At 48.4% G+C, this 27,018-nt stretch overlaps 1 protein-coding gene and 1 non-coding gene across 2 annotated transcripts in view; both read left to right on the forward strand.

The window, feature by feature from the left end:
• The window catches only part of dnajc1 (DnaJ (Hsp40) homolog, subfamily C, member 1), a 329,426-nt gene that overhangs the window by 175,128 nt on the left and 127,280 nt on the right, over positions 1–27,018 (forward strand). The window lies entirely within an intron of this gene.
• On the forward strand, positions 7,010–7,128 carry LOC121276636. Its single transcript, XR_005942712.1, has one exon. It is a non-coding gene; the product is annotated as a 5S ribosomal RNA (ribosomal RNA).

Raw genomic sequence — 27,018 nt, forward strand, 5'->3', positions numbered from 1 at the left:
ATGGAAGCTTAATTAGCTGTTTTGTAATTTACAGTATATGGCCCCCTTTGCATAACCAACCCCCCCAAAACAAAAAACAAAAAGTATGTGGGCTGTGAAATTAGGATACATAAGGCCACTAGTGCTGGCACCAAGTTAACCTGAAACCACAAAAATGTCTACCAGGATGCTTCTGGTGTATTCTGCACAACATGCCCTGTCTGACAACACTACGGTAGGTGTGCTGTGCATATGTTGAAAACATACAGAGTGGGTGGATCATGATGTGAAACAGCTTATAAGAGAGAGTGAGAAGGGAAGAGGGCTCTACCCACCAAGGATCTTTAGGGAACACTTCTCTCTCTATCCTGGCCAGGAGCAGTGGGTGAAGTGCTGGTGTTTCGAGGACCAGATGACAAAACAGTGCTACCTTCTAAAACCTAACCTGTAATCACAGATGGGTGAGGATGGCATTGCCACTGGCCATCAGGTCGTCATCATAAATTTTTATGTCAACAGATTCACCCAGGTGGGAGCAGGCAATATTAACAATACCTTATAGTGCACCACCCGTCACTGCAACAAGGTATTAGCGGTCTGGATATAGGAGAGGGGATTTTATTATGTTCTCATTGACCAGAGAGAAGTAGGAGGAAAGCACACAGGTTAGCGGGATTCCCAGTGCAGCAGGATGCAGTTGACTGTGCGTGGCTCTATGGGCCCTATGTGTTAATGGGCAGATGTTTTGTAGCCACAAGAGCTCCAATTCTATTAATACTCAGTTGGTATGCAAGCATTTCCAAAAGACACTTTCAGTGAATACCCCCTGTTACTTTGGGAGCAGGTATGAAGCATTCATCCTGCTACAGACAGCTGTATGTGCCACCATAAAGAATCAGGGCCTGGATGCTGGTGGTGAGGGATACCTGGCTAATGGCACCTCTGCAGCCCAACAGTGTATCTTTAATAATCATACAGCAACTAGGAATGTCAGAGCAAACCATTGGTGTCCTGAAGTAAGGTTCCACTGCCTGGACTGCTCTGGGGAAGCCCTCCAGTGCTCACCAGTGCACATCTCAAATCAAAGTTTGTGGTGGTCTTCTGCATCTTCCACAACTTGGCTAGCATCAGAGCACACACCTTGCCACCAGGCCTTTGGAAGTCATCTCAGGAAGAGGAGCAGAATGTTGGTTACCTCCCAAGCCTGGATTTGACGGACACACGGAGACTAGGATGCTTAAATAGAGAATTTTAATGCCCACAACAGAGCAAATGTGTTCCCTGTAACACACCAGACAGCCAATGCTTTTCTTTCGATTAAACCAATTAAACTAAAATTATGAAAACCGAGGGACAAAACAAGATGCAGCCCCTTAAAGGGAGACCACCAGTGGTGGCTGACTCTTCCTTGAATACAATTGAGTATAATTAACAAATCAACACCCAGCACCTGTTCACCTTATTACATTCGATTACTGGGTATTTAACATTCATTTAACAGAACCTATTAGATCCTAACATTCTCCTGTTTTCTTTAAATTGATATGCGTAAAAAAATTCATACAAAACGAAAATACATTTTATGTTATGCTTTTGAAATAATACTCTTTGAAATAAGCCAAATTCCCCTTTCCCTTTATAAAAAACCAAAAAATTAATAAGGGTACAACATGAAAATTTCCACGTTGTCACAATCCATTATAATACAAGGCATCCATCTTTGAGGATATGTAACAATTTCTTTGAACAAGTACTTTGTGTGAAACAATCATAACTGGTGACTTGCGTCAGCCTAACTAATTTTGGAAATTTCCTTCCTTTCCAACATCTCTTTTTATACTCACGAGATCAATCCTCAACCTCTTTTCCATGACACTGTTAGATGAATGGACATTGTCCCAGAGTGTATGATTATCTATGCAGCATTCTGTGGACACATTTTTCCTCAGTTGCCCCTTGTATAAGGAGTTCCTTTAAAATGTTCGATAAATACATAGCCATACCTGTCACCTCTACCAATGCTAGTGACTCTGTAGCCAAAGTGCTTTTAACGACGCTCCTTATCTTTTGTGATTCCCAAGCTAATGGGCAACATTTATCGTTTCTTCCCATTAAAAATATAATGAAATTACCTGGAAAAACTCAGCAGGTCTGGCAGCATCGGCGGAGAAGAAAAGAGTCGACGTTTCGAGTCCTCATGACCCTTCGACAGAACTTGAGTTCGAGTCCCCCCCGAGACTAAGTCCCTAAACCCACCCAACCCCCCCTGAGACTAAGTCCCTAAACTCACCACCCTCCCGACCCACCCCGAGAAAAAGTCCCTAAACCCATCCACCCCCCCACCTCACCCCGAGACAAATTCCCTAAACCCACGCCCCCCACCCCACCCCGAGACAAAGCCCCTAAACCCACCCCACCCCCCGAGATTAAGTCCCTAAACCACCCCCATCTCCCCCCGCCTGGACTCGAACTCAAGTTCTGTCGAAGGGTCATGAGGACTCGAAACGTCGACTCTTTTCTTCTCCGCCGATGCTGCCAGACCTGCTGAGTTTTTCCAGGTAATTCTGTTTTTGTTTTGGATTTCCAGCATCCGCAGTTTTTTTGTTTTTATAAAAATATAATGAATCCTGCTCTACTCTAATAACCATCAGGAAGGTTAGCGTGTGAAGTGTCACTAAAAATAACTAATTTTATCCTTTCCAGGTCTGGAAATCTGATCATACGTTCCTCTGAATTTAATTTTTTCAATGTCTTATTTGCTTTTAGCACTTCCCAACAGTAACATATTTCAGCATGGCGTTCAATTGTAATACATCATTGCATGCATCCGGTCTAGTTTGTGTGCGTAACCAGTTTAAGTGTCCAATTAAGCTTCTTAACTGATCTGCTTCTACCTTAGTTGTAGAGTAGTCTTTTTGAGAGGATCTGGCCCGATTTATTGGAATTCTATTAACATTCTCTAGGTAAGACTGCTGTGTCAAGGTTATTCCCAATTTAGTCTGCCTAATATCCAACCCTGTGTATTTAAAAGCTGCTGAAACCCAACTTCCAATTTTGAATTCCTTTTATAATTTTGCCTATTATAAATTTCTCAAATGTTGCAGACCCCCCACCCCAAAGGAAATCTATGTGCAATAGGAAAATGTCTGCTAGTTTTCCTTCATCGTACCCATAAAACATTGCTGGGTCTATTTTTAGCTGAACACGACCAGCTTTTAATAGAATGGACCTAACTGAAAAATACCATACTCTGGATGCATCATTAAGCCCATAAACACACTTATTTAGCCTTCATAATTTCCTCTCTATGCTTCCAGCTTCTTTTGGAAGTTTTCAAAAAGTACTTCCGTTTGAAATTGCTCCCCTTCCTTGCAAAAAGGCTGTCTTGATGTCAATGGATTGACATTCCCATGAGTATATTGCTCGAAGTGTGAGGAAAATCCTCAAACTTACTTTTCCTGCTGTTGGGGAGTCTGCTCTAATTTCCTGGTTTCCCAGCTGTTCCTTGAATCCCTGAACTACCAGTCTGGCCTTAGCTTTGTGTGTCCCATCGGGCAGTACTTTCTCCGTACATATCCATCAATGAGACAACATTGGTTGTCCTTTGTCTGGCACCTCTATGTAAATGCCAAACTCTCTTCAATTCTCAAGTTCTTTTCGTTTTTCTTCCTTTACTAATTTACCATCTAACTTGTTAGTATCCACTAGAGCTTCTCTATCATAAGGGCTCCTACTTCTTTTGTTACTCCTCATCTGTTCTGTGGTCTTTGCTGTAGTTAAACTATGTCACCTACTAGATCTCCTGTCCATCTCTGGACTGCTAGTACTTGACCTGTCCCTCCTGGACTAGACGTCCTTGCACAAGTTCTTGAACTTTTCCTTGGGTTGTGATCACCTTTAGGCTCCCTGTCTGAACTTGCACTAGGTTTCCTGGCTTTCCACATTTTCTCATCCTTCTGCCAATCCATATTCTGCCCCTTGTCTTGTGCATTCAGTCAGTATTTCCCTGTGGCCTTTCTTGCCCTTCCCACTATGGTGGCTTCTCTTCACTCATTAGCCCCTTCTGGCATATATGCCACACTAGTTCCAACTTTTGGTAGTTGACCTTTGTGACAAATTGCCCTATCCTGATCTTCGCTATCACTTGGTCTACTCTCAGTTGGCATGTTACCTATCATAATCTGTTGTTCGTACAGGTCCTGCATACATGTGTGCAAGGTGCATCTTCAGTTTCCATCATTCGTTCAGTTCTGTCAATTTGTAATCAGTGCCAGTAAGTCATGTGGAATGTACTCTAACAGTTTGGTTACCTTGTTGCAAGACCATTGTTTTGCCATCAGTGCCATAACTTTTCCTGGGCCTCTCCATTCTTTTTGCTGTTCTCTTTTATAATATGCCATATCCCTAGGCTGAAAATGCATTTCTGACTGCCTGATTCGATACCCCAAAGTTCTCTTGATTTTTTTTGAAACTCCCACCTTAATAAATGCTTTCCTCCTGCATGCATTGCATTCAAATGTTCTGCAAAAATGGAACTAATGGTAAACCCCTCCGAAGCTGCGGAATGGTCCCACATTATTGAAGGTATCGTCAGATTCCTGCCATAAGCTAATTGATAGGGGCTGTAGTCCCCAACCTTTTTGAAGTTTTTTTTTGCATGCACTGCCCACGCTAAAGCAGTTGACAATTTACAATTTGGCTGATCTTTCGGAGCATTTAGTCAATTGTGGCGTGATTTCTCTCGCATAACCCATTACTAAACGGGATTTCTGCTGCTGTAAGGATTGCTACAATATTCAAATTTTTGCTCAAACTCCTGAATTCCTCAATGGCAAGTTCTCCTCCATTGTCTGTTAAGAATTTAGCTGGTGCTCCTATCCTTGTTCCTATCCAACTTTCCATTATTTTACTGATAATTACTTTTTTTGTATTTGCTAAAAATTACCTTTGACAAAAGATCTACAAAATATAGAAGAAAATGATTTCTTTTATCCCATACTTTGAAGCTCATCGCTATGGTTTCATTAAAGTCTCTTGCCAGCGGAAGACTTGCTACTGGTCGTATGGTGTTCTCCTGTACGTTTTACAAATATGACATTTTTACGCATATCCTTGACAAATCTAGTATATTCCTCATCTAGTACCCCGCATCCTTTAACAGAATCTTCAACTAGGGTGAGAGGGATGTGCAAATTGTCAACTTAGTTTTGTAATAATTTGCTGCTGCTTCCTTAAATCCTTATCCCCAGCTGCCATTATACCTCTTTAACATTCTGTCTGGAGATGATAGGCCTTAAAGGAATACAATAATGTCTCGACTGTGAATTGCAAATCTACAGATTTTCCAAAGATAGTGGCTTTATCATGCTCCATATCTAACTTAATTTGGGCCTTCTTCATTGAAGGCTTACTTAACAGTAAATGTATTTCACTTGATACCTTAGTACTGCTATTTTACACGGAATAACTACTCTTTTCAGTGATTTCAACCTATTACTATTGCCGAATCTGAAACCAGTAGAACTGTCATATTCTTTGACTTGACTCTGGTCTTCCTTACCTTAAGAATCCATGTAATAATTTAGCCACTCTACTCCACATACTGTGGATATACACCCACTATCCAGAACTGCGCAATTGAATGAATCTGCGACTAGGATACACATTACTGGACTGAAGTTTTTCATAACTAATATGATTCCTTCTGATTGCTTGGTATCGTCCTCCTCGCTTTCCATGCCTTTGATGTCATGTGTTGTCTCAAAAACTCTGCCTTTCATTTCCAGGCAATTCAACACATAGTGATACTTAGATCCACATCTGAAGCACTTGCTGACCACCCCTTGGTTATTTCTGGGGTTCATCCTCTATCCATTATTGCCCAATTTCCGCAGCCTGTTATATCTCCCAACAGGGTTTCTGTCCTCATACCCATTGTTTATAATTCTTCTGTTGTACAGACTATATTCGAATGGTTGCAAAATGTGCTAGCATTGTATCTTCCATCTTTGGTGTCACTACCAAAGAGCCCACTTCTGCCATAAAAATGGCCAAAAATGAATGCTTTCCCAAATTTTTTTTTTTAAGGCGTTGGATACTTGACCCGTAAGCGTTTCTCTCTCTTTGAAGAGAAGTCCAGTTAAAACCAAGAGCCTATCCATGTTGATATCCTAGCATAGTCCAATAATTTAAAGGCAAGTACTGATTTAGGAATTTCCATGTGAAATCACTGTAATCTCATATAGCTGGTTAAACTCCATGCTGTATTCTTCTATGAACGAATCATCCATTTTTCTAAATTGTCAAAGACCAATCAAGCTTCAGGGATATAAGTTATCTTTCATATAAATTTTATCCATGAATTTTGAAGTTGTCCAAACCACCATCATTGTTTAGGTCCTGAGTGTCTAGTTCTGAGAACACTTTGCTGCAGATCTTGCTCCTGGCAGGAAGTAAGAGTGCCAGCGCTATCCCTTGTTTGCTTTTCAGCAGAGATGTAACCCATGTCCATGGCTGGACCTCATTCTTCCATTGACCATGTGGTTCAGTTTCTCAAAACCGGTGGAAAATCATATCCTGCCACCTTACACCTGGTTTCAGTCACCTTTCTTCAAAGAAGAAATTACAGCCTTCCCTCAAAAAAAAAATTAACTGCAATTCTAACCTTCTGCCTGGAAGTAAATCTCCATCTCCAATCCTCACTTTCAGGCAAGTATCCTCTGCTACCAATGCTGGTTAACCCTGAAGTGTACACAGAGACTAGGATCCTTATGTAGAGAATTTTATTGCCTACTACAGAGAAAACATCTTCCCTCTGACACACCAGACAGCCAGTGCTGGCTGTATTTTCCTTATATACAATTGAGTGTGATTAACAAATCAACACCCAGCACCTGTTCACCTTATTACCTTCAAGTACTGGGTATTTAACATTCATTAAACACAACCTATTAGATGCTAACACAGGAGGCATCAGGGACCCCTTCACTCCAGACAGGCTGTCTGAGAGTGGATATACAGACTCCACTTTGCCTACGGCCATACTAGTCTGAAAACGCCCAATCTCGTCTGATCTCGGAAGCTAAGCAGACTCAGGCCTGGTTAGTATTTGGATGGGAGACCGCCTGGGAATACCAGGTGCAGTAGGAGGCCTAAATAGCCAAGTGGTTATGGTTCTGGGTTTGTAACCCCAAGATCGAGAGTTCAAATCTTAGCTTGGCCTCAATAGCCAAGTGGTTATGGTACTGGGTTTGTAACCCCAAGATCAAGAGTTCAAATCTCACAATGGCAAACAATGTAACTTCATCTGAAACAGATGGAAATGTGTTTTTACCGAGGTCGAGTTCTGGTCATAAACCAGCTGATCGCCGCCATGTTGTGGTATCGGCTGGTCACTTTGACCCCTCCCCCGGACTTTGTCACAAGAATCCAGAGATTGTTAGTCGACTTCTTCTGGGACAAAAGATTGCACTGGGTCGCTGCCGAGGTTCTGAGTCTCCCGCTTAGGGAGGGTGGTCAGGCGCTAGTGTGCCTACGCACACAGGTGGCGACTTTCCGCCTTCAGACCCTGCAGCGATACCTCTACGTCGAGCCTCCTCCTAGATGGTGTGCCCTGATGACGTATTTCCTCCGTCAGGTGCACGGCCTGAATTATGACGTGCAGCTCCTGTTTATAGAACAGCTGGGCCTCGGTGGCTCCTTGCAGGCGTTGCCCGTAATTTACCAGGACCTGATCAAAGTCTGGAAAGTGGTCGCCTCGCGACGCAGCTCTCCCCCGTCAGGAGTAGCGGCTATCGTCAGAGAGCCGCTGCTCAGGAATCCGCCCCTCCGTCCTTTTCAGTGGTTGGCGGAGAGGAGGGCTGTGGCCGCAGGGGTGAGCAGAATCGGGGACGTGCTGGGTGGCGGAGGACTGGGCTGGATGCTCCCGCAGGAGTTGGCGCGACGCGCGTCTCTGAGTGTCCAGGTCGCAGCCGATGCCATCCAAGACCTGAGAACGGTCGTGCTCGGACCCGACGTTATTTTGGGTCTTGAGGCGGCCCAGGTGCGCGGTGGTCTTCCGTCTGAGCGTTCCCCTGTTCGGACGGAATTCCACATTGGCCCCAAGCCCCGAACCCTCCCTCGGGTGCTGGTGCCCCGCAATATGAGCCGCCTCGGGGACATGCCCTCTGTGCCTTTTGGCACGGCAAAGAGGAGTTTTTTGTACGGACTGCTGCTGCACACCTTCCATTTTCTCGCCCTTGTCCGTCGACCGGACACGCCCTGGCGTGCCTTGTTGTCGTCCGGCGGCGGAGGCCCCCGATGGGAGGCCCTCTACGGAGGTGTCCTCCCCCTTTCTATCGGAGACCTGGGTTGGAGGGTGTTGCATGCAGCAGTCCCTTATAATAAGAGGATGCATTGGTTCGCGGACTCTCAGGACACGTGCCCTTTTTGCGGTCTTGTGGAGTCCGTGGACCATGTATACATAGGGTGTTGTAGGCTGCACTCCCTTTTTAGTTATTTGAAAAACCTCTTATTGATGTTTTGTTTGCACTTCAGCCCCACGCTCCTGATCTATGGGCACCCGGTGCGGAAGGGGGTCGGGAAGGAGGAGGACCTCCTCGTGAACCTGCTCCTGGGCCTGGCCAAGTTGGCCATTAACAGGTCCAGGCAGCGGGCGATCGACGGGGGAGTCCCGCCCGATTGTTTGTCCCTCTTCCGCGGCTACGTTCGCTGCCGGATGTCCCTGGAGAAGGAGCACGCGGTGTCTGCTGGCACTCTCGAGGCCTTCCGTGCTCGGTGGGCACCGCGGGGACTGGGGTGTTTTGTTGACCCCTTTAATCACATTTTGATTTAAAGTTTGTAAGTTTCCTTTAAAACTTTGTTCTTGGTTTTACAGCTGACCTGAATTAGGGGCTGTGCCTGATTTTTCCCAATTTTGTTGATTTGGTTTTCATTTAAAAGATTATCAAGAGTTCAAATCTCACAATGGCAAACTATGAAACAATGTAACTTCATCTGAAACAGATGGAAACAGGTTTACTCAAAAAAAAAAGAGTATCAAGAGTTCAAATCTCACAATGGCAAACTATGAAACAATGTAACTTCATCTGAAACAGATGGAAACAGGTTTACTCAAAAGAGTATCAAGAGTTCATTTTCTTAACGATCTCGTGGAGATAATTGTGGATTCAGTTGGTTTCCTGATACTGAGGAGAGAAGGTGTGTGGTGTTGGTGTTCCTGCTCCTCAGTGTTTCAACTGTTTCTGCTGCTGCCTTTGGGGTTGTTGCTTCTGCTGTGTGCTGCTGCTGCTTCTGCTGCTGCTCCTCCAGTGCTGCTGCTGCTGCCTTGCCCCTGTGGTGCCAAAGGAGAGAGAGGGAGAGAAGAGAACAGTTGCTGCTGTTGCTACAGGACAGGAAGGCCAGGAGGCCAGGACTGAGTTGAAAAACAACATCCTAGGTGGGTGTCTGAACTGTGTATTTTTGTTTAAGGTGGGGGCAATTAAGGACTGTGTTTTGTAGGGGGAGGCAAGAAGACTGCCAGAGGAGTTGGGGAAGGAAGAGAGGGAGGGTGTGTGTGTGTGCTGAAACCATCTTTCTGCCACCCCTCCCCCCAACCCAGCCCTTTTCCCAGTAAGGCCAGCAATATCTGGTGAAGACATCGCCTCCCCCTGCCTGAAGAACATCAGGCCCCCACCCACCGTCCATCCACCATCGAGGACACCCACCTGGACATTTACCTCTTTCCCTCCTGTGCCTCCCTGTCTTTTACTCCTCTCCCTCCTCTCCTCTCCTGCCTAAAAGAGGGGAGGTTGTTTCTACCTCTCTCCCCCACCCCCTTTCCTCAAACAAAATGGCCAATCCTTCCCAGGGTGGGCGTGGCTCTGGCCCTAAGGCCAATTCACCATCGCCTGTGGCCAGGCCCTCGAGGGCTAATGTGGAGGCGGTTTTGTCACCGGTGGCAGGGCCTCAAAAAAAGAAAACCTATGCGGGGGTGGTTGCTTCTGCGGCTCCAGCTGCTCCTGCTGCCCTGTCACCATTCCGCCTCCTCACCAGGGCCCTTGGGGTAAAGAGCTATGCTCACCCTGAAATGACAATAGAGGCCTGCGTAAAGGCTATGGCTGGGGTCGTCGGCCCCTCAGCCATTGTCGCGGCCTCTAAAATGTATGGGAAGGCCATATTCTTCTTGAGGTCCGAGCGGGCGGTGCACCTCGCCCTGCAAAAAGGACTCACTGTGGGCGGGACTTTTCTGGCGGTGGACCCCCTTGAGGCCACCGCCCAGAGAATTATTATTTCGAACGTCCCGCCTATTCTATCCAGTGAGCTCCTCCTCCCCCACCTTAATAAATTGGGTGAGGTCAGGTCGGGGGTTGCACCAATCCCGCTCGGCCGCAAAGACTCGGCCCTCCGCCATGTGTACTCCTTCCGGCACCAGGTATTTGTCCGCTTGGCCCGGGAGGAGTGCCTGGAGGGGGCCTTCATTATCAATTTTGAGGGGACCGCCTATCGGGTCTTCTGGACCGTGGAGGGCGTGCGGTGCCATGCTTGTAAGGAGGTGGGGCACGTGAGGAAGAACTGCCCCACCTCCAAGGCCACGAGCCCCACCCAAGCGGCCACGGCTGGCACCGCCCCTCCTCCCGCTGCCACCACTCCATCTCCCTCCCCGCAAGGGGAAGCGACGCCGGCAGCCACTGCCATCTCGGCTGCCGGTGAGGCGGGGGGAGAGCCCCCGCGCCGTAAGAAGGCGCGGAGGAAGATCCGCAACCTGGAGGCGGCCCCTGAAATGCCCCAAAACCCCCAAACACCTGCAAGCACCGGCTCGGGGGAAAAGACATCATCCGGCCCCGGCGTCGTGTCCGCGTGTGCTCCCGGGCCCGTGGGTGCTAAGGCGCCGAGTGCTGGGCCCGGCGTCGTCCCTGCGCGTGCTCCCGGGGCCGGCGGGGAAAAGACGCGGGACCCCGAGCTGGGGAATCTAACACCCAAAACCCAGAGGGTGGAGTGTCCGGGAGGGCTGGACAAGGAGGAGGGGGCCTCGGAAATGGAGGTCTCCCTAGCCCCCAGCCTGACCCGGAAGAGACGTCACGCTTCGGAGGAGGGGGTGGGTGATGCCCAAGCTGAAGAAGTTGGGTGTGTCCCTTCCCCCGATGAAGAGGTGGTGGCTTTTCCACCAAGTAAAATCTCGCCCTGTCCTCTGGGGGAACTCAAAACCCCTGCACCGACTCCCACCACTGTTACCCCCGTCAACCTGCTGCAGTCCCCTGAACAGGGCCCCTCGGGGGTCACTGAAGGCACCTCCCTTGAGGTGGTGCCCGACTCAGTAACCCTCGATACCCCCGAGGTACCTTCTGGCTCGTCGGGGTACTGTAGCTTTCAAAATTTAAAAAATGTTAACGGGTCATTGGGTGGCGGCGAAAAGGAAGGCCTTCCCGCTCCCTCCCAAACCTTAGCACCGGGCGTCCTAGTTTTGGGTCAGGAGCTTGTCCTGAGCTCCCCGGACGACCCGGTGCCGGGAGGAGAGCGGGCATCAGAACTGCCGCTGCCCTCTGACCCAAAACGTTTAGAGGAGACCAGAGAGGACCCCTCTGGCCTTGATCCTGGGGGTGGGATCGAGGTACAGGTGGGGCCAGCTGGCAGCTCCGAATCAGCCCCCGTACTCAATGCGGGGGAGGGGTCGGAAGCTGGAGGTGACGACCTGGAGGAGGACGGGGTGTCCGTGGTGAGCGCTGGAGATTACGCTGAGTCGCTCTCAAGCGAGGCGGTGGATCCCCTGGTGCCCTCCACTGACTCCCCCCTCATCCCCCCAAGGGAACTCCGGGACTTTTTGGCGAGTCATCGCGATCGCCGAGACAGGGTTCAGTTGGCCCCTTGGACCGGTGGCATTCTTTTCCGCTGGTGTTCTGGTCCACTCGCGAGGCTCTCAAGTCTCCTGAGTTGGATAGGAACGCGCGGCGGAGGGTCCAAACGTTTCTCGCTGGGCTCCTGAAGGAGAGGAAGGACTAAAAAGTCCTCTTCTTCTTTTTAATGACTTAAGGTGAAGGTTTGATGTACCTTTGACAATGAAGACGACTATAGCCAGCCTCAACATCTGCGGCAGCAGGGCCGCACAGCGCAGGTTCCAGAACTTCTCGGTCCTCAGGGACGGGAAGTATGCGTTGTGCTTCCTGCAAGAAACCCATACCGTTCCGGGAGACGAAGCCACGTGGCTCCTGGAGTGGCGAGGTGGGGTCTACATGAGTCACCTAGCCTCCAATTCTGGCGGGGTGGCTATCTTGTTGGCCCCGCATTTTCAGCCGGAGATCTTGGGGGTCAAGGAGCCGGTGCCAGGCCGGTTGCTGCACCTGACTGTGCGTCTGGGGGGGGCGGTGCTTCACTTTGTGAATGTGTACGCTCCCCTGGGCACGCAGCAGCAAGCGAGCTTCTTTGAAGAAGTGTCCAGTCATCTCGGCTCCATCGATGCTGGCGAGTGCATCGTCCTTGGGGGGGATTTCAATTGCACCCTCGGGGTCCGGGACCGTCACGGTACCCCGCACTGCACGCGAGGTGTGAGTAAGTTGCGGGACCTGGTCAGGTCCTTCGACTTAGTGGACGTCTGGCGAAATCTCCATCCTGACTCCAGCGTGTTCACCTTTGTGTCACCTGGAGTCGGAGCGTCCAGACTCGACCGCCTTTACGTTTCGAAGGCGTACGTGTCCTGCGTTCCGGCTGCTTCTATACAGCAGGTTCCGTGCACGGACCACCGTCTGGTGTGGGCGGAGCTCACTTCGTTCTGCGCTCGGACGGGGTCCGCGTACTGGCATTTTAATACCTGTTGTTGGAAGACCAGCGGTTCCTGGACTCGTTCCGTCGCTTCTGGGCCGGCTGGAGAAGGAAGCGGGGAGGCTTCCCCTCCTTGAGGCTATGGTGGGACGTGGGCAAGACTCACGTCCGAGTTTTCTGTCAAGAGTACGCGAAGGGGTCGACAAAGAGACGCAAATCCAGGGTCGAGGAGTTGGAGAAGGAGGTGCTCGACCTGGAGGCACGTCTCCATCAGCCCGATGCGGACCCGGCCCTGCGGTCGGTGAACGATGAGAAGAAGGGCGCGCTGCGGGACCTGCAATTGGTCGGGTCTCGGGGCGCGTTCGTGAGGTTGCGGATCTGTTTCCTTAAGGAGATGGACCGTGGCTCTCCCTTCTTCTACTCACTGGAAAAAAGGCACGGGGTCCGTAAGCAGCTCTTTACGCTGCTGGCCGACGACGGATCCCTTGTCTCGGATCCGGAGGGCATCAGGGCCATTGCCCGAGATTACTACACTGCCCTGTTCTCTCCGGATCCGTCCAGTGAGGAGGCTTGCAGAGTTTTGTGGGAGGACCTGCCGCAGGTCGGCCCGGAGTGCGCCGGAGAGCTCGACTCCCCTATAAGTCTGGGGGAGCTGACCGGCGCACTTGATGGTCTTTCTAGGGGCAAAACCCCAGGACTAGACGGGCTGACTGTGGAGTTCTTCAGGGCGTTCTGGGAAGTCTTGGGGAGCGACTTCGCAGGGGTCCTGGGGGAGAGCATTTCCACCGGGGAGATGCCCCTTTCGTGGCTCAGGGCCGTGATTGCCCTGCTGCCGAAGAAGGGGGATCTCCGCCTTCTTAAAAACTGGCGCCCGGTCTCCCTCCTCAGCACGGACTACAAAATCTTCGCCCGAGCCATGTCTTCTCGGCTCGGCACTGTGCTGGACCACAGGATCCAACCTGACCAGTCCTACACCGTCCCGGACCGAACCATTTTTGATAACATCCATCTGGTCCGGGACATCATCCACCATTCCCAGAGGGCTGGTCTGTCGAGCGCCTTCCTGTCTCTCGATCAGGAGAAGGCGTTCGACAGGGTGGATCACGAATACTTATCGGAACTCTGCGAGCTTTCGCGTTCGGGACGCATTTTGTCGCCCGGATCCGACTTCTGTACACCGCCACGGAGTGTCTAGTGAAGGTTAACGGGTCCCTGACGGCGCCCCTTCACTTTGGGAGAGGGGTACGTCAGGGCTGCCCCCTGTCTGGCCAGTTGTATTCTATTTGCGTGGAGCCTTTCCTGCGCCTCTTGCGGAGGAGGTTGTCGGGATTGGTTCTGCGCGGGCCGGCCATCGGGGTGGTCCTTTCGGCTTACGCCGATGACGTGCTCCTTATGTTTAGTGACCCGGCTGACCTGCGGAGGATGCACGAGTGCCAGGAGGTCTACTCTGCCATTTCTTGTGCCAGGATCAACTGGGGTAAATGTTCTGGACTCCTGGTCGGTCAGTGGCAGATGGATCCCCTACCCGAGGAGCTCAGGCCTTTCACCTGGAGCAGGACCAGCCTCCTCCACCTGGGGGTCCATCTCTGCCCCGCTGAGGAATCCTGGCCGGCAAACTGGCAGGAACTGGAGACGAAAGTCACCGCTCGCCTGCGGCGCTGGACAGGACTGTTCCGAGTGCTATCTTACCGAGGTCGAGTTCTGGTCATAAACCAGCTGATCGCCGCCATGTTGTGGTATCGACTGGTCAGTTTGACCCCTTCCCCGGACTTTGTCACAAGAATCCAGAGATTGTTAGTCGACTTCTTCTGGGACAAAAGATTGCACTGGGTCGCTGCCGAGCTTCTGAGTCTCCCGCTTAGGGAGGGTGGTCAGGCGCTAGTGTGCCAACGCACACAGGTGGCGACTTTCCGCCTTCAGACCCTGCAGCGATACATCTACGTCGAGCCTCCTCCTAGATGGTGTGCCCTGATGACGTATTTCTTCCGTCAAGTGCACGGCCTGAATTATGACGTGCAGCTCCTGTTTATAGAACAGCTGGGCCTCGGTGGCTCCTTGCAGGCGTTGCCCGTCTTTTACCAGGACCTGATCAAAGTCTGGAAAGTGGTCGCCTCGCGACGCAGCTCTCCCCCGTCAGGATTAGCGGCTATCGTCAGAGAGCCGCTGCTCAGGAATCCGCCCCTCCGTCCTTTTCAGTGGTTGGCGGAGGAGGGCTATGGCCGCAGGGGTGACCAGGATTGGGGACGTGCTGGGTGGCGGAGGACTGGGCTGGATGCTCCCGCAGGAGTTGGCGCGACGCGCGTCTGTGAGTGTCCAGGTCGCAGCCGATGCCATCCAAGACCTGAGAACAGTCGTGCTCAGACCCGATGTTATTTTGGGTCTTGAGGTGGCCCAGGTGCGCGGTGGTCTTCCGTCTGAACGTTCCCCTGTTCGGACGGAATTCCACTTTGGCCCCAAGCCCCGAACCCTCCCTCGGGTGCTGGTGCCCCGCAATATGAGCCGCCTCGGGGACATGCCCTCCGTGCCTTTTGGCACGGCAAAGAGGGGCTTTTTGTACGGACTGCTGCTGCACACCTTCCATTTTCTCGCTCTTGTCCGTCGACCGGACACACCCTGGTGTGCCTTGTTGCCATCCGGCGGCGGAGGCCCCCGATGGGAGGCCCTCTACGGAGGTGTCCTCCCCCTTTCTATCGGGGACCTGGGTTGGAGGGTGTTGCATGCAGCAGTCCCTTATAATAAGAGGATGCATTGGTTCACGGACTCTCAGGACACGTGCCCTTTTTGCGGTCTTGTGGAGTCCGTGGACCATGTATACATAGGGTGTTGTAGGCTGCACTCCCTTTTTAGTTATTTGAAAAACCTTTTATTGATGTTTTGTTTGCACTTCAGCCCCACGCTCCTGATCTATGGGCACCCGGTGCGGAAGGGGGTCGGGAAGGAGGAGGACCTCCTCGTGAACCTGCTCCTGGGCCTGGCCAAGTTGGCCATTAACAGGTCCAGGCAGCGGGCGATCGACGGGGGAGTCCCGCCCGATTGTTTGTCCCTCTTCCGCGGCTACGTTCGCTGCCGGATGTCCCTGGAGAAGGAGCACGCGGTGTCTGCTGGCACTCTCGAGGCCTTCCGTGCTCGGTGGGCACCGCGGGGACTGGGGTGTTTTGTTGACCCCTTCAATCACATTTTGATTTAAAGTTTGTAAGTTTCCTTTAAACTTTGTTCTTGGTTTTACAGCTGGCCTGAATTAGGGGCTGTGCCTGATTTATCCCAATTTTGTTGATTTGGTTTTCATTTAAAAGATTATCAAGAGTTCAAATTTAAAAGATTTTAAAAGATTATCAAGAGTTCAAATCTCACAATGGCAAACTATGAATCAATGTAACTTCATCTGAATAGGAACAGATGGAAACGTGTTTGTACTTGAAAGAGTTACAGACTCCACTTCCCCTGAGGTTTTTTTTTCATTCATGGCCAACATTTATTGCCCATCCCTAGTTTCCCTTGAGAATGTGGTGGTGAGCTGCCTTCTTGAACTGCTGCAGTCCATCTGGTGTAGGTACACCCACAGTGCTGTTAGGAAGGGAGTTCCAGAAATTTGACCCAGCGACAGAGAAGGAATGGCGATATATTTCCAAGTCAGGATGGTGAGTGACTTGGAGGGGATCTTTCAGATGGCGGTGTTCCCATGTGTCTGCTACCCTTGTCCTTCTAGATGGTAGTGGCTGTGGGTTTGGAAGGTGCTGTAGAAGGAGCCTTCGAGAATTCCTGCAGTTTATCTTGTAGGTGGTACACACTGCTGCTACTGTGCGTCGATGGTGGAGAGAGTGAATGATTGCGGATGTGGTGCCAATCAAGGGCTGCTTTGTCCTGGATGGTGTCAAGCTTCTTGAGTGTTGTGGGAGTTGCACTCATCCAGGCAAGTGGGGAGTATTCCTGACTTGTGCCTTGTAGATGGTGGACAGGCTTTGAGATGTCAAGAGGTGAGTTACTTGTTGCTGAACTGTTCTTGTAGCCACAGTATTTATATGGCTAGTCCAGCTCAGTTTCTGGTTGATGGTAACCCGCAGGCTGTTTATAGTGGGGGATTCAGTGATGGTAATGCCATTGAACATCAAGGGGTGATGGCTGGATTCTCTCTTGTCATTGCCTGACACTTGACTGGAGCGAATGTTACTTGCCACTTGTCAGCCCAAACCTGGATATTGTCCAGGTCTTGCTGCATTTGGACATGGACTACTTCAGCATCTGAGGAGTCACAAATGGTGCTGAAGATTGTGCAACCATCAGCGAATATCCCCACTTCTGACTTATGATGGAAGGAAGGTCATTGACCAAGTAGCTGAAGATGTTTGGGCCGAGGACGCTACTCTGAGGAACTCCTGCAGTGATGTCCTGGAGCTGAGGTGACTCTCTCCAACAACCACAGCCATCTTCCTTTGTGCTAGGTATGACTCCAACCAGCGTGGTGCATTTTCCCCCTAATTCCCAGTTACTCCAGTTTTGCTAGGACTCCTTCATACCACACTCAATCAAATGTTACCTTGATGTCAAGGGCAGTCACTCTCACCTCACCTCTGGAGTTCAGCTCTTTTGTCCATGTTTGAACCAAGGCTCTAATGAGGTCGGGAGCTGAGTGGCCCTGGCGGAACCCAAACAGGGCGTCAGTGAGCAGGTTATTGCTAAGCAAGTGCCGCTTGATAACACTGTTGATGACCCCTGCCATTATTTTACTGATGATCGTGAGTAGACTGATGGGGTGGTAATTGGCTGGATTGGATTTGTCCTGCTTTTTGTGTACAGGACACACCTGGGCACTTTTCCATATAGCTGGGTAGATGCCAGTGTTGTAGCTGTATTGGAACAGCTTGGCTAGAGGCGCGGCAATTTCTGGAGCACAAGTCTTCAATACTATTGCCGGAATATTGTCAGGGCCCATAGCCTTTGCACTATTCAGTGCCTTCAGCCATTTCTTGATATCATGTGGAGTGAATCAAATTGGCTGAAGGCTGGCATCTGTGACGCGGGGGACCTCTGGAGGAGGCTGAGATGGATCATCCACTCCGCACTTCTGGCTGAAGATTGTTGCGAATGCTTCAGCCTTGTCTTTTGCACTAATGTGCTGGGCTCCTCCGTCATTGAGGATGGGGATATTTGTGAAGCCGTCTCCACCAGTGAGTTGTCTAATTGTCCACCACCATTCACGGCTGGATGTGACAGGACTGTGGAGCTTAGATCTGATTCGTTGATTGTGGGAGTGCTTAGCTCTGACTATCATTTGCTGCTTATGCTGTTTGGCATGCAAGTAGTCCTGTGTTATAGCTTTACCAGGTTGACATTTCATTTTTAGGTATGCCTGGTGGGCTCCTGGCATGCCCTCGTGCGCTCTTCATTGAACCAGAGTTGATCCTCTGGCTTGATGGTAATTGTAGAGTGAGGGATATGCTATGTCATAAGGTTGCAGATTGCGTTTGAGTACAATTCTGCTGCTGCTGATGGCCCACAGCTCCTCATGGATGCCTAGTCATGAGTTGCTAGATCTGTTTGAAATTTATCCCATTTAGCACGGTGGTAGTGCCACATAACATGATGGAGGGTAACTTCAGTGTGAAGGTGGGACTTTGTTTCCACAATGACTATGCAGTGGTCACTCCTACCGATACTGTCATGGACAGATGCATCTGTGGTAGGCAGGTTGGTGAGGATGAGGTCAAGTATGTTTATCCCTCTTGTTGGTTCCCTTACCACCTGGACCCAGTCTAGCAACAATGTAATTTAGGACTTGGCCAGCTCAGTCAGTAGTGGTGCTACCAAGCCACTCCTGGCGATGGATATTGAAGTCCCCCACCCAGAGTATATTCTGTGCCCTTGCCACCCTCAATGCTTCCTCCGAGTGGTGTTCAACATAGAGGAGTACTGATTCATCAGTTGAGGGGGGATGGTATGTGGTAATCAGCAGGAGATTTCCTTGCCCAGGTTTGACCTGATGCCATGAGACCTGGGGTCCGGAGTCGAGGTTGAGGACTCCCAGGGCAACTCCCTCCCAAATGTATATCACTGTGCTGCCACCTCTGCTGGGTATGACCTGCTGGTGGGACAAGATAGACCCAGAGATGGTGATGGTGGTGTCTGGGACATTATCTGTAAGGTGTGATTCTGTGAGAATGACTATATCAGGCTGTTACTTGACTAGTCTGTGAGATAGCTTTTCCAATTTTGGCACTAGCCCCCAGATGTTAGTAAGGAAGACTTTGCAGAGTCGACTGGACTGCGATTGCCGTTGTCGTTCCGGTGTCTAGGGCATTGTCAGGCAGTACCTCCGGTTTCATTCCTTTTTTTGTGATTTTGTAGTGGCTTGTTACAACTGAGTGGCTTGCTAGGCCATTTCAGAGGGCACTTAAGAGTCAACCACGTTGTTCTAGGTCTGGAGTCACATGTAGACCAGACCAGGTAAGGACGACACATTTCCTTCCCTAAAGAAGAGTCGTGAAGCAGATGGGTTTTTACAACAATCGACAATGGTTTCATGGTCATCATTAGACTTTTAATTCCAGATTTTTATTGAATTCAAATTCCACCATCTGCCATGGCGGGATTCCAACCCGGGTCCCCAGAGCATTACCCTGGATCCCTGGATTACTAGTCCAGCGACAATAGCACTACACCGTCGCCTCCCCTGAGGTGTCACCTGAGACATCATTCACACATCTGGATGCTCCACAAGTTTCAACCTTTCAATCCATCTGCTACCTACCATCAAAATATCTGCTTGGCCAAAATTCTGATATAAATGCCACCAACAAAAAATAAATTCTATAAGAACTTCATCAGACATTTCCAAGAATGCATAAAAACCGAATTGTTCATCACTATGCGTCCCTTTAATGTCTGTCTTGCAGGTACCGCCACTTGACCTAGTGTTCCTATGTAGTGCACCCCAGTGGCTGCAGCGTGGCTGAAAAGTTAGAGCCGAACTCCTTCATGCTAGTTGACAGTAGCAGTAGACTGCTTGACAGGCCTGCCTATGCACCAAGCATTGCAATGGGCATGCCCATCAAGGTTCTCCTGTATGCCGCCCCATTGAAGTTCACACCCAAGTCCTCTGCAGCAAACCTGTCTGCACCCTCATCCTCTGGCGAGTGAGCACACAAACTATTCTTTTCCCTTGGTCAGTCTGCAACCCACCCATGCCCAGTGACTCACCATCTTGCAGACCCCCATTCTATACTACCCTCTGAAGTTTGATCAGTGCCAGTATCTGAGCTAGTGGTTGCAATTGTCAGACCAAGTGATGGTGCTTCTTCATGAATGGTCTGGTGTAACTCTCACCCTTCATGGTGAAGCTGCATTGATTGGCCAGGTCTTTGGCCAGACCCCTAGTGGGAGATTCGGTTAGGGACCAATGACATTTTGAGATTCAAGACACTTACTAAGTGAATAAAGCCACGATATTCCATGGGTTTTGAGCAAACAAAAATAAACTTTACAATACAAGTTCCAGAACGGTAAAACAATTTACATTATCTATCTTATGCTTACCCTGAATGAGTATAAGTTACATGTGAATTAACAGGTGAAGTCTGGTCGAACACACCCCACTACGCATAACCAAAACAGATTCCATGGATTTCTCAACAATCCACCCAGATGTTTGTCACATTGTGAGCCAACCAATCTCACTGAAATTTCTTCTTTCTCAGGAGGGTTTCCAATCTCCACATCTGAAGATCTCGCCTTGGATTCTCTCCAGAAGTCGCTCCCACTCAGACGACTTCAACCATGACCCTCTTGAAGGGTTTCAGTCTCGCCTTCCGAGATTCCTTTCCCCTGGATCTCCGAGCATACTTAAGCTTCACCTTTCAAGCATAATTTCAGATCTTCGGCTGTGCCAAGCGAAAGACCACAGCTCCAAAGGGGGTGCCTTTGCCCTAACGGCCCGCAGCAGGGAGTCACCAACCTTCAACCTTCTCGATCTTCAGAGCTTCTCTCATGCTCACTTTGCTTAAAATCTGCTCCCTGCAGCTCTTTCTATAATTTGGAGCCTATTTCTCTGCTCCTTTCTCTTAGCTTAACATGACCTATTTCTGCCCCAGGCTTTGTACCTTACCTGGGACGACTTTTGGGGACCTTTCCCTGCCCCCATCCCGTGTCCTCCCTGGAACACTTACTGGATAATGGCCCTCTGCATCAGGTCATCTGTCCTGCATTTTCATGCCGTTCTTTTTCTCCTGTGCAATTGCACAGGCCGGTCCTCGGCCTGAAGAGTTTATAATAACAGAACTGCGCATGTGTGGCCAGCTCCCGGCAGGTGCATGCACAGGAGACCCAAGGTTCATTGGGAACTGGAGTTCCTGACCTCCGAAAGTAAGTGTAGGTTTCTTGACAGCCAGATGACACTTCTTGGGTATCTGGAAACAGAAATGCCGAAGGGGAGAGTTGGGGTGAGGGGAGGTGGGTGGAAAGGAAGAGCTCCATAGTCGCACCATCTGCAGCTTGTACATAATGCTAAGGTCGCAGGATAAGGGTGAGGTTTGAGAAGGTCCATAAGGCAGGAATATACTGTCATTTGAATGTATGTGGCAACAGACTTAGTTGCAGCCCAGCCCATGATGCAGACCACCATGACTTCCAGAGAGCTCAGGAGATTCAGGCATGCCTGTTTCCTGCTGCTTCTATGTTGCTACTGTGCATCTTGCCCTGCAAGAAAGAGGGGAAAATACCAGTGAGTGTGTTGTAATGTATTTGGGTGATGCCTGCCATTGCTGGAAATATGTGGAAGCAGCAATAGGTGGGCGAGATGCTGACAGCATTGGTACATGTTTGAGGGTGAGGTGGCATATCTGAATGACTATCCGAGTCCTGCTTGCTGCTGGATGAGTGATGGAGTCATAGTGCATTGGGCAGAGTGAGAGATTACAAACATACAAATTAGGAGCAGGAGTAGGCCCTTCGAGCCTGCTCCACCATTCATTGAGATCATGACTGATCTGATTGTAATCTCAGCTCCACATCCCCTTGCTTATCAAGAATTTATCTGCTTCTGCTTTAAAAATATTCAAAGACTCTGCTTCCACTGCCTTTTGAGGAAGAGTGTTCCAAAGACACAACACTCTTGAGAGAAAAAAACTCCCCTTGTCTCTGTTCTAAATAGGTGATCCCTTATTTTTTCACAGTGGCCCCGAGAGGAAACGTCCTCTCCGCATCAACCCTGTCAAGACACCTCAGGATTTTATATGTTTTAATCAAGTCACCTATTACTCTCCTAAACTCCAGTGGATACAAACACAGCCTGTCCCACCTTTCCTCATAAGACATCCCACCCAATCCAGGTATTAGTTTAGTAAACCTTCTCTGAACTGCTTCGAATACATTCACATCCATCCTTAAATAAGGAGACCAATACTGTACACAGTACTCCAGACGTGGTCTCACCAATGCCCTGAGAATTGAAGCATAACCTCCCTACTTGTGTATTCAATTTCCTTCATAATAAATGATGTCATTATGAAGGATCATAGAATGTTATGTTGTACCTGCATATTAGCCTTTTGCAATCCCTCTGCACCTCAGAGCTGTGCAATCTCTCACCATTTAGATAATATGTCTCTTTATTTTATTTTTCCTGCCAAAATGGACAATTTCACACTTTCCAACATTATAATCCAGTTGCCTGGTCTTTGCCCAGTCGCTTAACTTATCTATATCCCTTTCTGGCCTCCTTGTGTGCTCTTCACATCTTACTATCCTGTCTATCTTTGTGTCATCAGTAAATTTAGCAACCATACCTTCAGTCCCTTCATCTAAGTCATTTATATAAATTGTAAAAAGTTGAGGCCCTAGCACTGATCCCTGTGGCACACCACTTGTTACATCTTGCCAACCAGAAAAAGACCCATTTATGCCTACTCTCTGCTTCCTGTTAGCTAGCCAATCTTTAATCCATGCCAATACATTACCCCCTACACCATGTGCTTTTATTTTTCGCAATAACCTTTGATGTGCACCTTGTCAAATGCCTTCTGGAAATCTAAACACAGTACATCCACCAGTTCCCCTTTATCCACAGCATATGTTACTCCTCCAAAGAACTCCTATACATTGGTTAAACGTGATTCCCCTTTCATAAAACCTTGTTGACTCTGCCTCTGATTACTCTGCATTTTTCCAAGTGCGCTGCTATAGCTTCTTTAAAAATAGCTTCTAACATTTTCCCTATGACAGATATTAGACTAACTGGCCTGTAGTTTCCAGCATTCTGTCTCTTTTTTTTGAATAATGGAGTTACATTCGCTGTTTTCCAATCTAATGGAACCTTGCCCGAATCTAGCATTAGCTATCTGACTAGCCACTTCCTTTAGGACCCTATCTTGAAGTCTATCATGTCCCAGGAACTTGTCAGCCCGCAGCTCTAACAATTTTCTCAGTACCACTTCCCTGGTGATAGTAATTTTCCCCGAGTTCCTCCTTCCCTTCCATTTCCTGATTTACAGCTATTTCTAGGATGTTACTTGTGTGTTCTGTAGTGAAAACCAATGCAAAATACCTGTTCAATTCATCTGCCATCTTCATATTTTTCATTAGTAATTCTCCAGTCTCACTTTCTATAGGACAAACACTCACTTTGTTAACTCTTTTCATTTTTGGATATCTATTGGAGCTCTTACTATCTGTCTTTATTTTTCTAGCTAGTTTTCTCCCGTAGTCTAATTTTTCTTTCCTTATCAATCTTTTGGTCATTCCTTGCTTTTTTTTATATTCTGTCCAGTTTTCTGACTTGCCACCTATCTTTGTGCAATTATGGCCAGGATTTTCAGCTCGGCATGCAGGTACGCCTGACACATCCAAGCATGAAACAGCGCGGGATATTTCGTTTGGCAGGCGTGTGCGACAGTCGGCAGCATGCCCACCGACAATTAAGATGCCTATTAAGGCCCTTAAATAGCTAATTAAGTAGAGTTTTTCGCTGCCCGTCCAACCTCATGGTTGGCGGGGCGAATAGGCCAGGCGGCCTTTGTATTTTTTACGACACTTCATCCACAGGTGGGATGAGGTTTCCAACAGTGAATAAAAAAAAAAAAAAAATTTTTTGAACTCATTTTTCACATGTCCTTCATCATGTGGCTGGGTCACATGTGGCGACATATTTATACTATTTTTGAAATCTTTAATTTTCGCTTCAAAATTCTTCAGCTCCCTGAGGCAGCTTTGTGCCTTCAGAGATCTCTTCCGCACATTTGCAAACTTCAGCACTTGGGCTCTCAGTGCGCGTTTCATGCTGGCTGGCCGTTAATTGGCCAGGCATCGTGAAATTGCGGTTGGGGCCCGATCGCGGGTGGCAGACCATTTCCCGGCCGCTCCTGGGTCTACCCGCCGGGCCCACCCAACGAGGGGAAAATCCTGCCCCATTTGCTTTTTCTTTAGGTTTTTTTTATTCATTCATGGGATTTGGGTGTTGCTGGCTAGACCAACATTTATTGCCCATTCCTAAATTGCCCTTCAGAAGGTGGTAGTAAGCTGCCTTCTTGAACTGCACAGTACACCTACAGTGCTGTTATTGGGGGGAGTTCCAAGATTTTTACCCAGTGACAGTGAAGGAACAGTGATGTATTTCCAAATCAGGATGGTGAGTGGCTTGAAGGGGAACTTGGGTGGTGATGTTCCCATGTGTCTGCTGCCATTGTCCTTCTAGATGGTAGGGGTTTTGGGTTTGGAAGGTGCCTAAGGAGCCTTGATGAATTTCTGCAGTGCATATTGTAGATGGTATACACTACTGCCATTATGCGCCTATGATGGAGGAAGTGAATGTTTATGGATGGGGTGCCAATCAAGCAGGCTGCTTTGTCCTGGATGATGTCAAGCATCTTGAGTTTAGTTGGAGCTTCACATAGCCAGGCAAGTGGAGAGTATTCCATCACTTGTGCCTTGTAGATGGTGGACAGGCTTTGGGGAGTCAGGAGGTGAGTTATTTGCCACAGGATTCCTAACCTCTGGCCTGCTCTTGTAGCCATGGTATTTATATGGCTAGTCCAGTTTAGTTTCTGGTCAATAGTAACCCTCGGGATGTTGTTAGTGGTGGCTTTAGTGAAGGTAATGCCATTGAATGTCAAGGGGCAATAGTTAGATTCTCTGTTGTGCCAGGCAATGACAATTTCCAACTTGTGTGGCACAGATGTTACTTGCCACTTGTCAGCCCAAGCCAGAATATTGTCCAGGTCTTGTTGCATTTGGACATGGACTGCTTCAGTATCTGAGGAGTCATGAATGGCGCTGAACATTGTGCAATCATTAGCGAACATCCTCACTTCTGATTTTATGATGGAAGGAAGGCCATTGATGAAGCAGCTGAAGGTGGTTGGGCCTAGGGTGCTAGCCTGAAGAACTTCTGCAGTGACGTCCTGGAACTGAGATGATTGACTCCCAACCACCTTCCTTTGCGGAGGTATGATTCCAACCAGTGGAGAGTTTGCCCCTTGATTCCCATTGACTCCAGTTTTACTAGGGTGCCTTGATGCCACACACTCTCAAATGCTTCCTTGATGTCAAGGGCAGTCACTCTCACCTCACCTCTGGAGTTCAGCTCTCTTGTCCATACCTGAACCAATGTTGTAATGGGTTCAGGACCTGAGTGGCCCTGACGGAACCCAAATTGAGCATTAATGAGCAGGTTATTGCTAAGCAGTGCTGCTTGGTAGCACTGTTGATTACCTCTTCATCACTTTACTGATGATAGAGAGTAAACTGATGGGGTGGTTGTTGGCCAGGGTGGATTTGTCCTGCTTTCTGTTGTCATGAAGCTAACATTTTTAAATTATATTATTGCAGCTTATTATAAAGTAGGTTTATGAGTGTCAATGTGGATGGATCTGTCTGTATGATTTAATTGAATTAGAGCCAGATAGACTACTAGTTTGAAATTATCAAAATAAGTTAGGGGTAAAAGGCATTTGAAATGCTAATGAGTAAACATGGATGAGGGCTTAGCATACAGGGTATGAAGGAAATTTGCATTTTTAGATATGTGAAGGGGTTGTTTAGGTTTCAAAGGGATAAGATGTTTACAACTAGCAAGGTGAAGCAGTGTTTATTTTTTCCAAAAGTGTTGACCATATTGGCAACATGAAAGATTTTTATATTATGGGAAAAGTGAATTTCCAAGGACATATATAGAACATATTGGAATTTACACATTAAAGAGAGAGAACCATATCAAGAGAATGGAAGGCTATATTGTGGGACCATGTAAGATCTAAGAGGACTGTGTAATACAGCCTTGGGGAAGCCTCCAGCACTTTTGAAGAAGTTTCCTGTGTTCAGTAACCAAAGGTGGAGGAAAGCCTTTGAATTCCACTGTCGAGTGGATGCTGTGGTAAACTTAGCTGGCTTGCTATTTAAATTTAAAATCTATTTTGGACTGTTGTCTTAAAGCGGGTGTGTAGTTGGGAATCAGGTTAATTGGGAATTTTGGGATTTGTTATAGTATTAAGTAACTAATCTTTATATGTGCTTAAAATCTATTCTTTTGTTAATAAGTGTTTTAATTTAGTTTTTAAAACCTTTGAAGGTGTCAGTGGACTCATTACTTTTGAATTCAGTGCATAAACCTTCTCGTAATAAATAGAAATTGCAAAACCTTTGTGAAATCCCTAATGGATTTGGTCAGCCTGGCACACATAACCTGCTTCGTCATAACAATTTGTACAGGACACACTTGGCAATTTTCCACATAGCCAGGTAGCTGCCAGAGTTGTAGCTGTACTGAAACAGCTTGGCTAGGGATGTGGCAAGTTTTGCAGCATATGTCTTCAGTACTATTGCTGAAATGTTGTCAGGGCCCATAACCTTTGCAGTATCCAGTGCCTTCAACTGTTTCTTGATATCATGTGGAGTGAATCAAGTTGGCTGAAGACTGGCATCTGTGATGCTGGGGACCTTCAGAGGGGGCCGAGATGGATCATCCACTTAGCACTTCTGGCTAAAGATTCTTGCAAATACTTCAGCCTTATCTTTGCACTGATGTGCTGAGCTGCCCCATCATTGAACATATTTGTGGAGCCTCCTTCTCCAGTAAGTTGTTTAATTGTCCACCACCGTTCACGACTGGACGTGGCAGGACTGCAGAGCTTAGATCTGATCTGTTTGTTGTGGAATGGCTTAGCTCTGTCTATCACTTGCTGCTTATGCTGTCTGGCATGCAAGTAGTCCTGTGTTGTAGCTTCATCAGGTTTACATATCATTTTTAGGTGTTCCTGGCGTGCTATCCTGCACTCTTCGTTGAATCAGGGTTGACCTCATGGCTTGGTGATCATAGTAGATTGG

This window comes from Carcharodon carcharias, chromosome 3 (genome assembly GCF_017639515.1).
Source record: "Carcharodon carcharias isolate sCarCar2 chromosome 3, sCarCar2.pri, whole genome shotgun sequence".
Taxonomy (NCBI): Eukaryota; Metazoa; Chordata; class Chondrichthyes; order Lamniformes; family Lamnidae; genus Carcharodon; species Carcharodon carcharias.